This window comes from Chrysochloris asiatica, unplaced genomic scaffold, assembly GCF_000296735.1.
Source record: "Chrysochloris asiatica unplaced genomic scaffold, ChrAsi1.0 scaffold00052, whole genome shotgun sequence".
NCBI classification, from domain to species: domain Eukaryota; kingdom Metazoa; phylum Chordata; class Mammalia; order Afrosoricida; family Chrysochloridae; genus Chrysochloris; species Chrysochloris asiatica.
The window spans coordinates 5,386,180-5,397,632 of record NW_006408570.1 but is presented as its reverse complement, the minus strand read 5'-3'; the positions used below and the strand labels follow the sequence as shown (position 1 = coordinate 5,397,632).

The following is an 11,453-nucleotide window of genomic DNA, read 5'->3' as shown; positions in this document are numbered from 1 at the left end:
TTCTGCCTCCTGCCTTTTCCCTCTGTCAGAGGTCATCTTCCTCTTCCTTACCCTGAATACTTCCTCTTCTTCTTTCTGCCCTCTCTTCTTGCTGCCCTCTCTTCTTTCTGCCTTCTCTTCTTTCTGCCTTTTTTTCTTCTTCTTCTCTTCTGCCTCCTGCCTTCTCTCTCTGGCAGAGGTCACCTTCCTCTTCCTTACCCTGAATAAAAGTCTCTAGACTGGCCATCTGATGTGCGGTGTGGTTGAAGAGCGGCGCTGGGTTGTTTTTTCCCTTTCAATTTTTGGTGTCAGACGTGGGATGGGTGAGGCCCCTGATTTAAGATCGGAAGGCCCAGGACCCCAATTCTCCGGCGCCCTAACCCGCTCATTTCAACATGCCCTCCCAGCGCCCATGATCATCTTCCCTGACGCCTTCTTAACTTTTGTGAGTGCCAGGAAAAATGGTCAGAGATCCCATATATCCAGGGCTTTTCCTATCTTCGACCTTCTCTTTGTTTCATTGCTTGTTTTCTCGACTCCAAAAAAAAAAAGGTATATTAACACTTGTCTTCAACTTGAGTAGTCAGTTTAATTGAAAAGGACTATAAAATATTGTATTTTCTTGGCCTAATACCTTTTAAATTCTCATTGAGTTTCTTTGTGTGTATAAGGAAAGGATTGAACTTTTTCTCATTAAAACTAGCTTTTCCATAAATAAATAATTGTGTTAAATGTAAAAAAAAAAGCAAAAAAATTAATTTAAAAAATCTATGTTTCACTTAAAGAAAGCATTTATCCACATCAATTTTCACGCCATTTATGATAAATGTACATTTTTAAATTCTTTGTTTTAAAGCCCTGAATTAAAACATTTCTCTGTAATTTAGTAGCTCTCACTGGGCTCTGCAGGTGGACCAGTTCATTCTCAAACAAATCGTTTCTGAATATAGTTAGAGAATACTTTTCATTATTAAATTTGTTATTACATTATTGCAGAGAAGAAAAGAATGTAGTGTTCTACGTATATTTTAAAAACAAACAAAGCAAAGCCTTTTGTTCTCTCAACAGACTCTGGATAAATTCATAGGGCACTTATTAGGTGTCCAATATTCAAGGTACAAATTACATCACAGATAAAGTACTTAGTAAATAGCTAAATGCTGATAGTCTTATTCAGTAGTCCTGGGTGGGGCCTGGAATGCATCTCTGGAAAAAAAAGGAGAAGGGGAGAAGCTTCCCAGGCAACACAGGTCAACCGCCTGTATGGAGAACCACTGACATTTCAGAGTTCTTTGGACAAAAACTGCTGTGAGTTAAGAATACTTAGAACAAAATCAAGATATCTCTTTAAAAGTGTATTTATGCGTACCTGTGGCGCTACGGGTTAATGCGCTGGACTTAAAGCCGGCTTGAACTGCAAGGTTGGAGTTTAGACTCACCAGTTGCTCCTGAGAAACCCTATCAGGGTCGCTATGGGTCAGAACTGACTCAATGGCACTTAACAACAACAAACAACAACAAATTAAATAAACCTTTCTAGCTTGAAGTCCCTGGTGGTAAACTTAAGCACTCAACTACTAGCTGAAAGGTTGGCAGTTTGAACCCACCCAGAGACTCCTTGGAAGACGGGCCTGGGGGTCTGGTTTTGAAAAGTCACAGCCTTGAAACCCTATGGGTGAGTTCTACTCTGCACAAAGGGGTCGTCATGACTCAGAATCAACTCGATGTCAACTTACGACAACAACCACTACCAGTGGTCTGCGTTGGAAGAGCTGGTGGGGAAGTCTGACCAGGCGGGCTGTTTTTCTTTTGGGGAGGAAGTTAAGACTTCACAAAATTTCAACTCTCCTGAAACAACTGGCCCTGGGTAGGAAAAAATCCTAACACACACATTTAAAATGGTTATTCTAGATCCCACAGAGAAAGCTCTTGGCCAAACATCTGCTCAAGCCAAACTTTGAATAACACCAAAGTCAGATGACACATCAAGGTTAGTCAAAGGTTGTTCCAGAAACAGAGTTCAACAAGAGTCATAGTCAAAGGGGAGAAAAGAAACGAACTTAGTCATGGAAATAAAAGTTTCTGTTCCATAGTCTTTGCATACTTACAAAAAAGAATGTTGATGTATAGAGCCTTAAAAGAGGAATCTGTTGGAAGTTGAGACACCAGGGACACATAACCCCAGATGGGGATATCCATGGACCCTAATCACATGTGACTACTACTGCTGGAGAATGCTTGGCAACATTTCAAAATAAATCTCCATGTGAGAGATATCAAGGGGCACCAGAAAAAACAACGTGCCGTAAGTCAGGAGACCTAGCTCTAGTCCAAATTCCACAAAGGACAAGCTTATGACCTTGAGCAAAGACACACTCTTCTGGAACTCAGTTTCCTTTCCCTATAAAAGTAGAAGGGTAAGTTAGACAGTATTGCTACTATGGTTCCAGTATATATATGCATGGGTTTATTCTAAACAAAATGTGTTTACACATGTCTGCCATCAGCAGACAAGTTCTCTCAGGAATATACTTGTCTGTCTCCTTAGGGTGTCTTCAAATAACTGTCCAATCAAAACAGTAACTTCCAAGGGGATCTGCTGGCCCACTTAAATTCAAGTCAGAGAGATTAGCGCAGAAGGCTATGGTGACTTACTTTATGGGATTCCCAAAGGACAATATGGATAGATTTTTCTCAAAGGACACAGAACAATCACGGTGGCAAAATAATAAGAAGTTTTAAGAAAACTGAAAGCTGCACTGGAGAGAAAAGGGCCAGGAAAGTTGCACTGATGACTTTTTTCCCCACCTGCTCATTCTTCGAAGGTAGCAAAGACTGTCCTAGGAAAATTTTACTGGAAAACCTTACCCCATCTACCGAACAGCCCTAATCTTGCCCTTTCAGGCTTCTTTTTCTTCTTCAAACTCAAAGGACATTTCAAAGAACATGATTTGAATCTCATGAAGATGCCAAAACTGTTGCTCTAATTGTTGTGATATAAATTGAAGAGTAAAGAAGAATTAGACAGATGGAAACAGCATCTTCAAAAGTGCATAGACCTAGATGTAGGATACATCAAGAAACAGTATCTTTACATTGTGATCTTTTACAAGGTTTTTATGATTTTGTAGTAATACTTCGGAGTATTACTCAACACCTTCGTAAGTGTGACATTGGATTCAAACTAAACCAAACCCATTGCCTTTGAGTTGATTCTGACTCACAGAGACCCCAGAGGACACGGTAGAAATGTGCCACAGGCTGCAATCTTCATGGAAGCAGACGGCTACATCTTTTTCCCTGAGAGCAGCTGGTGGATTGGAACCTCCCATCTTTCAGTTAGCAGCTGGCACTTTAACCACTGTGTCACCAAGACTCCTTGGCACTGGAGTGTTGCTCTTGAATCTGTCAGTAACTCTGTAAAGGGTTTCTGAGCAGCGACTGGGGGGTTTGAACCATGGACTTTGTAGTTAGCAATCTACCCTACAGCACCACACCACGCACCAGAGTAGACAGGCAGAAAGATCTCTGATCTTTGTTGCTAAATTTTGATGATATGAAACATACCAAACAAGCGCCCAGCTTCTATGCAGAAATCTGAATTCTCAATCCTTTAAAAGATAAAATTGCTCTAGACTTGAAAGCCGCTCTCAGGTAAATGGGAGTTGAGGTAGTGGCAAAACATGACTTCCCTTAGGATGTCCACTCCAATCACTTAGCTATTCTATTGATATAGGCACATTTTTAAGACCTAAAGACAAAGAAAATTTCTGTCAAAGCATCTCTTAAGAATGTTTAGAAAGACTGATAGTTTTCTCATCTCAGAATACGCAGTACAAGTCATCTGTCCCTATTTGAATGGGTCTCAGCCTCGAGGCTGAAAGCCCAAATACCTGTCCAAAGACACACTCCTTCACCTGCCACTTTCTTGATATCCATTATTCACTGTTGTTGTTGTGAAGTGCCGTTGAGTCGATTCCGACCCACAACAACCCTGGAGAGGGTTTCCAAGGAACAGCTGGTGAGCTTGAACCACTGACCTTGCCATTCAAACAACTTTGCAGTCTGATGCATTAGCCCACAGAGCCATAGTCCACCTCACAGCTACCTTATGGAACAGAGAAGAACTGTACCATATAGACTGTAATCTTTACCAGAAGCAGGGTGCTTTCCTTCTGCACAGTAGCTGATGGGTTCAAACCTCCCACCTTCCTTTTGGTGAGCAACCAAGTGCTTTAACCGCTACACCAGCAGTGCTCCCTACTTTCTTGATGCTTTGTGAAGATTTTGTCTGATTTTTGGTCCTGAGTCCCATCAGAGACGGCTCATCAGGTACGCTGAACACAGTGGTTTGTGGTTTCAATTCTAACTTCATTTACTCCTATTTTTTCAGGATTCTGGACTAACTGCCTTCATCCATAGTAAAAACTAGCTACTTCAAAAAACAAATAAAAACAAGCAAAGTGTGAATTTTTTAACCCTTTCTCCAGAAAGAGAGAGCAGTCTCAGCAGGTTCTCCGGCTATATTCTGTGACATATTCTGACAAGTCACTTTTTTTCAGTGCACCCCCAACTCCTATGCATGGAGTCTTTCCTCTAAAATGAAAAAGCCTTCTACTACTGCTCTCCATGCTAATAGGTTGCTTCATCTTCCACTCCTGTGCCCAACAGCTCCCTTCAATAAAGGCACCAATGTTTCTAAGTGGAATCACCTACCACACACATACTGCTGCCTTCACAATCAAGCACCTTCCCTGAAAAACACAATCAGGGAATCCTAAGCAGGTAGGCGTGACTCCTAAGCAGATGGCAGGCCTCATAATTAGGTCATTACATAATACCTCTTCTCTAACCAGCTTCTCTACATTTTACTCTGAGACCCTGGGTTGATGAGCTTTATACTACGGTTACTTTAATTATGATCTGCTCTTGGGAACACAGTAATGCCATGTTTGGATAAAAGTAAAGGGACAGGGTAGGAGAACGTAGGAGAAGTAAGAGTCAGAACGTTAATTTTAGCTCTGATTTTAAGGAATCCAGACTTGTACTGGCAACTTCCTCTCTTGATGCCTTAGTTTGCCAACCTGTCAGCTATGCCCACTGTAATGATGCCATTACAGCCCTCACATGCAAGTATATTCCACCACATGATTTGATTTGTATAGGACTCCACATGACTCCTTTAGGTGTCAATGCAAGGTTCTCAGCAACTCACCTCTGACTGAAAGATGGCCACATGAACACCGGCAGCTGCTCTAAGGCCCTGGGGCCACATCAAACCAGGCATAGTCATCCATCCCCTCTAGTTACTGCCGCAGGCACTCAGAGGTCTCATTTACCTATCCCGCCCCCCAAAACGAAAACTTCCCAGCTTCTACTTCAGAGAGCCTCCCAATCACCACTAAGAAATCTTAACCCTTCCACCACACTCTCAATGAAGGGCTCCCGCTGCATTTGGTCTTGTTTCTTTTCAAGTTATCCATGCTCCAAAAATCACTGCTCCCTTCACCTAACATCACAACTGCCATTCTCACTAGTCTGCTAGTTCTTAGGGAACCTGCTAGTGGTGGTGGTAATTATGCGCTGTGGAGTCGGTTCTGACTCATAATGACTCTGTACAGGGTTTGCAAGCCTATAAATCTTTATGGATAAAGAAAGCCTCATCAGTCTCCCTTGCAATGACTGGTAGATTCGAACTGCTGACCAGAGTCCTGGTGTGGCGCTGTGGGTTAATGCGCTGGACTGTAAAGTCATTTGAAACACAAGGTTGACAATTCAAGCTCACCAACCTCTCCTCGGAAATCCTAAACAGGTTGCTATGAGTCGAAACCAACTTGATAGCACTTAACAACAATAGATAGGATGTGGCCAGTGGCACAAGGACCTTAGGGTCAGGAGGCTACAGAGTTTGATTTCTAGCAGCATCACTTACATGGTTAAGTAATCTCAAGAAAGCTACTTAACTTCTATAAGCCCAAGTTAATATCCATATTTTTCATATGTGAAGCCACTCCTAGAGGTTACTGAGAAGGATTAGTAGTGGTGGCAGTTGTGTGCCATCAAGTCAGTACCAACTCAGAGCAACCCTGTATAGGGTTTCCAAGGTTGTCAGTCTTTACTGGGGCAGAAAGCCTCATCTTTCTCTCAAGGAGTGGCTGGTGGATTTGAACCACTGACTTTGCAGTTAGCAGCCCAATATGTAACCCACAATGCCACCATGGCTCTGAGAAAGATTAAAGAAAACACGTAAATAAAAGGGCCTAGCACAGTGCATAGCACACAACAGGCCCTTGGTTCTCGGTACCACCCTCTGCCATCCTGGTGGTGGATGTTCCATGTCCACTACAGCATCACGGGGGGAAACTCTGAAAAGATGTAGTGGACTAGAAAGTAGAGAGAACAGGGTGACCACCAGTAAGGCAGGTTTTGTCCAAGCATTGCATTCTGAAGTAATCACAGTGCAGCTTTTCAGGCCTTTTCCAGATGTGATGCTTAAAAATAAACTGAGTACAAAGTAGTCATCTGAAAAGCTGTGGGCCTGTGAACCAAAAGCAAAGTGGGCAGTTGAATTCCAGACTGGTAATGAGGCAGAAAAGGCAGGCAGGAGACTTCCGGCATGGTGAAGCCAAGGGCTCCGGAGGGCGCTTACAACAGGGATAACAGAAACCACTTACACAGCTTGGGGGATCTCAGAGGGCTTGGCAATGATAATATTCAAAAGAGTTCACACAAAAGAAGTGGGAAACCTAGGTCCCAGTTGTGGCTCTGCCATTAATCAACGGTGTGATTTTAAGCTAAACATTTTTCAAAGGCAGAGAAAGTACTTCTTTGTATTTTCTGAAAGACATGCAGTCAATGCTATATATGCACAGCATGAAGTAACTGTAGCTCTCTAGACCTCAGTTTCCTCTCACACATCACAAGAGGTTTCAGAAAGATCAACTCTAGGGACATTTCAGGGCTCATATTCATCCCATTGTTCTGTGTATTATGACAGTTTTCCAACCCAAACAGCACATCAGAATCATTTAAAAATAAAAAGACAGATGTCCTAGTCCCATCCCCAAGCATGCTCAGTCAGGGGGGCGAGGGGTGTTGTTTTTTTAAGAGCTCTACAGGTGACCCTAAATTAGAAGGTAGAGTTGAGAATTAATGAGCCAAGCTTTCAAAAACGAAGCAATCTTTATGAAAAAAGGGAGCGGAGGCCGAGTCTTTCTTCTTCCATCTCTATGTGCCCAAACCAGCAGTCTCCATTTTCTAAAGAAAACCTGTCTTATTTCTAAGGGGCAAGGCTTTGGAGTTACATCAGGGTTCAAACTTCAGCTGGAACCAAACCCACTGCCAACAAGTAGCTTCCAAGTAATAGGTTGCTCCAGTATAGGGTTTCCGAGGCTGTAAATCTTTACGGGAGCAGAAATAAAATGGCCATTTTTTTTCAGGTGGAAGTTGGTAACAATTGTGAACTCTGCTTATATATAAAATGAGGAGCCACCACCTACTCCCCAGAGGTGCTGTGAAGAAGATATTAGATCTGATACATTTCTGCACACAGAAGACTCAACAAATGAGAATCCTGTGCCCCCCACCCCTTTCCTTCCTTCCTAAGTAACGTCCAGTTAGTTGACCCTTGACACCAACACAGACTTTGGTGAAGCAAAGAAAACGTACCCTTTTTTGTGAATTACTTACAGCAGTGAAAACTTATTACTACAGGTCAGTGAATGGGCATTAGTGCTTCAGTAGTAGAAGTCTCGCCTTCTAAGCAGGAGTCCTAGTGTGGCGCTGTAGGTTAATGTGTCAGACTGTAAAGCTGTTGGAACTGCAAGGTTGGTGGTTCAAGCTCACCAGTCACTCCTCGGAAACCCCAGACAGGGTCGCTATGGGTCGGAACCGACTTGACAGCACTTAACAACAACAACAACAGCAAAGCAAGAGGCCCAAGGAGCTCAGGCAGCATTTGTGGTTACAAGTCAGGCTGCTAACCTCAAGGTTAGCAGGTTGAAACTACCAGCTGTTCCACAGGAGAAAGATGAGGCTTTCTGCTCCCATAAAGATTTACAGCTCAGAAACCCAATGCAGGGTCGCTATGAGTCGGAACCGACTCCACAGCACACCACAACCACCACGCAGGAGGCCCAGGCTTGATTCCTGGCTAGTGCAGCTCATGCCAAGTCACCACCCACCCATTCCTGGAGGCTTACACAGTGCTATGACGCTACACAGGTTTCAGTGGGGGTTCCAGAATAAGACTAACTAGGAAGAAAGGTCTGGCAATCTGCTATGGGTCATGACAAGCCAATCTGCAACAGATCAAGGAGATGCACAGGACTAGGCAGCATTTCATTCTGCTGGACAGGGAGTTGCCATAAGTCAGAGACCAACTCAATGGTGACTAGTGACATGTGCCAGCAACAAGCCTTCAAAAAACTTTTGTTACAGGAAACCTTTGCTGGGATGAGAAATGCCCCATATTCAGTATTCTTCATGGGCTTCAATTTCCCCATCCCTTATATTAAGGAAGAGGACAAAACCCAGTCTCCTAAGTAATGACAGTCTATAAAGGCAATCCTTGGTTTATGAACAAGATCCATTCCTAACTGTGTCTCTAAGCCAAATTTTAAGTAAGTCAGAACAGGTGCATACAGTTCTAAATTAGCCTTTATTTTAGGGCAAGGAAATGCTTGAAGTCTTTCCAATGATTTAAAAATGCACGTGCAGCAAGGAAAGGTGTTTGTGATGAAGAATTTGTTGCTAAGCAGGGGTTGATTCAATCTTGATTCAGTAATTTCAAAGTGAGGACATATTTACATAATATTAAAGGTCAAGTAGGAGTAGTCCATGGTTCGAGCCTGCTGCTACGGTTGAGAAAGATGTAGCTTTCTGCTCCTGCTAAGATTAAAAGCCTAGAAAACCTATATGGGTTGCTATGAGTTGGAACCAACTCCACGGCACTTAAAGCAACCAGGAGCTGTCGGCAAGTAGGTAAATCAGCTAGCTATTTGTAATCCAGGGACTGCCCGTATATTAATAATGGTTTTCTTGTCAGCAACAGATGGCTTCAGGTGATCCAAATATTCAGAATGCATACCATCTTAACGGTACTAACGAGACCTACTAGTGGGTGCACGTGGAGCCAGAGAGTACCACAGTGTACAACAGTTAACACGCACCTTTTACATTTGTTTGACAACCTCCTTCCTAAGTAACATGCAACTGGCCCATGAGGTTGGGCAACTTCCCCATGGAGTATGTTCATAATCATGCTATGTTGATTTTTGTTGTTGTTACTACAGCATGTAAAACAAAATAAAATAAAAGTAGACATGTTATGAAAATGCCTCATAGGGGAGGGCACCTTTGGCAAGCAAACATAAAAGGCATGCGTTATTGGCATACAAATACAGTATATAAAACCATCCCTGGTACTGAGAGAACCATCAGATTTATTACTCCTAAATTCTTACATTTGTTTTGTACTTGCTGCATCAGCTACATGCTTTTTTTTTTATTTACATGCAGGCTTTGATGATGTTTCCATTTAAAAAAAAATGCTGGTTTTGAGTTCTTCTGCATTATTTCTAATCTGTGGGTCAAGGTTTACGATGATTAGGACTATCCCAGTACACTGTGTTGGAGAAATTTTTATTAAAAGCACAATCTGGATCCTTCAACAGAATAAATTTTAAAACTGCTACCAAAAAAAGTAGTCTTTGATTTTCAAAAGAACTTCCGTTGCTTTTTAAGATGCCTTTTAGATAAGGCGTAACCAACCGGTCTTGAGAGACATGTTCACGGGATTCACCTGAAGTCAGCCTTCTTTCTTAGCGTCATCGCAAAATCATGAGCAGTGTCAGCTGGGGGTAACGTTTAATCATCATCAGCCTGGGGTCTGAATCCACATGAGAAACCAGGGTTCTCCCTGAGTCACGTGGGCACAGTAAGAGGTAGAGATGTGTCAAGTTGGTTATATCCCTTAGATCAGTCAACAGTTAACACTAGGTGCAGAATAACAATTATTATTAGACTGTGAAACTGGCTAGTCTTAAGCACTGAGGTAGAGAGTCAAGCCTGAGAAGATTAGCAGGAAAGGAGACTTTGGGGTTGTGAGTGAATGAATGGAATATTACAACTAAAAGGAGGTAAAAAAAAAGTGGTGTCTGAGAAGCTCAGATAAGCGTCCTTGAAAACAGGACTAATCTCCAGACTTGACCTGCCTCAAGTATATTGTTAAGTGTAACCAAGTTGGTTCTGACTCAGCGTCCCTGTATAGGGTTTCCTAGGAAGCAGGTGGTGGGTTTGAACTGTTGACCTTGCAGTTCGTTGTCCAGTGCTAACCCTACAGTGTCACAGTATACAGGTATAGACAACAGAGAACCTGGATGAGGCAGTTCAGGCACAAGGAAGTTCGAAGCTCCTAGATCGTTTTAAAGTAGCTTTCATCTTATCTCCACAGAAGAAAGATAAGGAAGATGATAAAAAGAAAACATGTTCCAACTGGATCCTGAAAAAATAACCTAAGGAAGCTAACAGACCTCTTATGGCTCTGCTTAGTCTGTGGGACAACCAACAATGTAAGTCAGACATGCAGATGAGCTAGGAGCATCATTCCCAGTCGATAAACTGAGTTAAAAATAGGCTCCGTCCTCTTACACCAGCATAGTACGCTATGTCATTCTCTGCAGGCACCACGCTGGACAAGGCACACTGACTTCCTTATCACTAAGGAGAGAAATTAAGCACCTGCAGCCTGCCCCTACAACACCCAGTTTTATCTGATATTACTACAAATTTCTATAGAGATGCCAAGGATTAAAACAAGAGACACTGAAGGCACAGGTCAGTAAAGATGCCTCAGAATAGGAGAGAAGTTGAAAGAAGGCTATATAGAGAAACTCTATGTGCACACCCAAGCTTGCTTGTCATTCCACAGTGCTTGTCCTTCCTGGAGGGCAGATTCGGGGCAGGAATGATTCAGCATAAGCCATCCCCACTAACCTTGGACACAACCTACTTAATATAGCAGGCCTAGATGTTCCAATAGTTTAACCGGCCACAGGAAGATGCTGCACATAGCAAATAAGAACCAGTTTTCAGGTTTGTGCAATTTCTCAACTTACGAATCCCAATACCTAAAGGGTACTAACTACTCATGGCTCAACCACTTATTAACTAAATAAATAGGTAAACTACTTATTAACTATTTATTCAGTTAATAAGTTAATAAAACTCTCACTTCTCTAAAGCACCAATTCCACACATAAATTGAGAATCAGGGTATCTATCGAAACAAACTTAAAGTTAGTAAGAAGAGCAAATGAAATAAAGCCTAAAAGGGATTTAATGCCATATAAAAATGTTGATAGCCCCTGTAATCCCCAGTTTCAATGGTCAACTCGAGAACACAAAGTCAAGTATTACAACAAAATGTGCAAAGACCTGGAGTCAGAAAAACAAAAAAGAAGAACACACTCAGC

The 11,453-nt window shown here is 42.3% G+C and overlaps 1 protein-coding gene across 1 annotated transcript in view; it reads right to left on the bottom strand.

The window, feature by feature from the left end:
- The window catches only part of AAK1 (AP2 associated kinase 1), a 229,753-nt gene that overhangs the window by 133,363 nt on the left and 84,937 nt on the right, over positions 1–11,453 (bottom strand). The window lies entirely within an intron of this gene.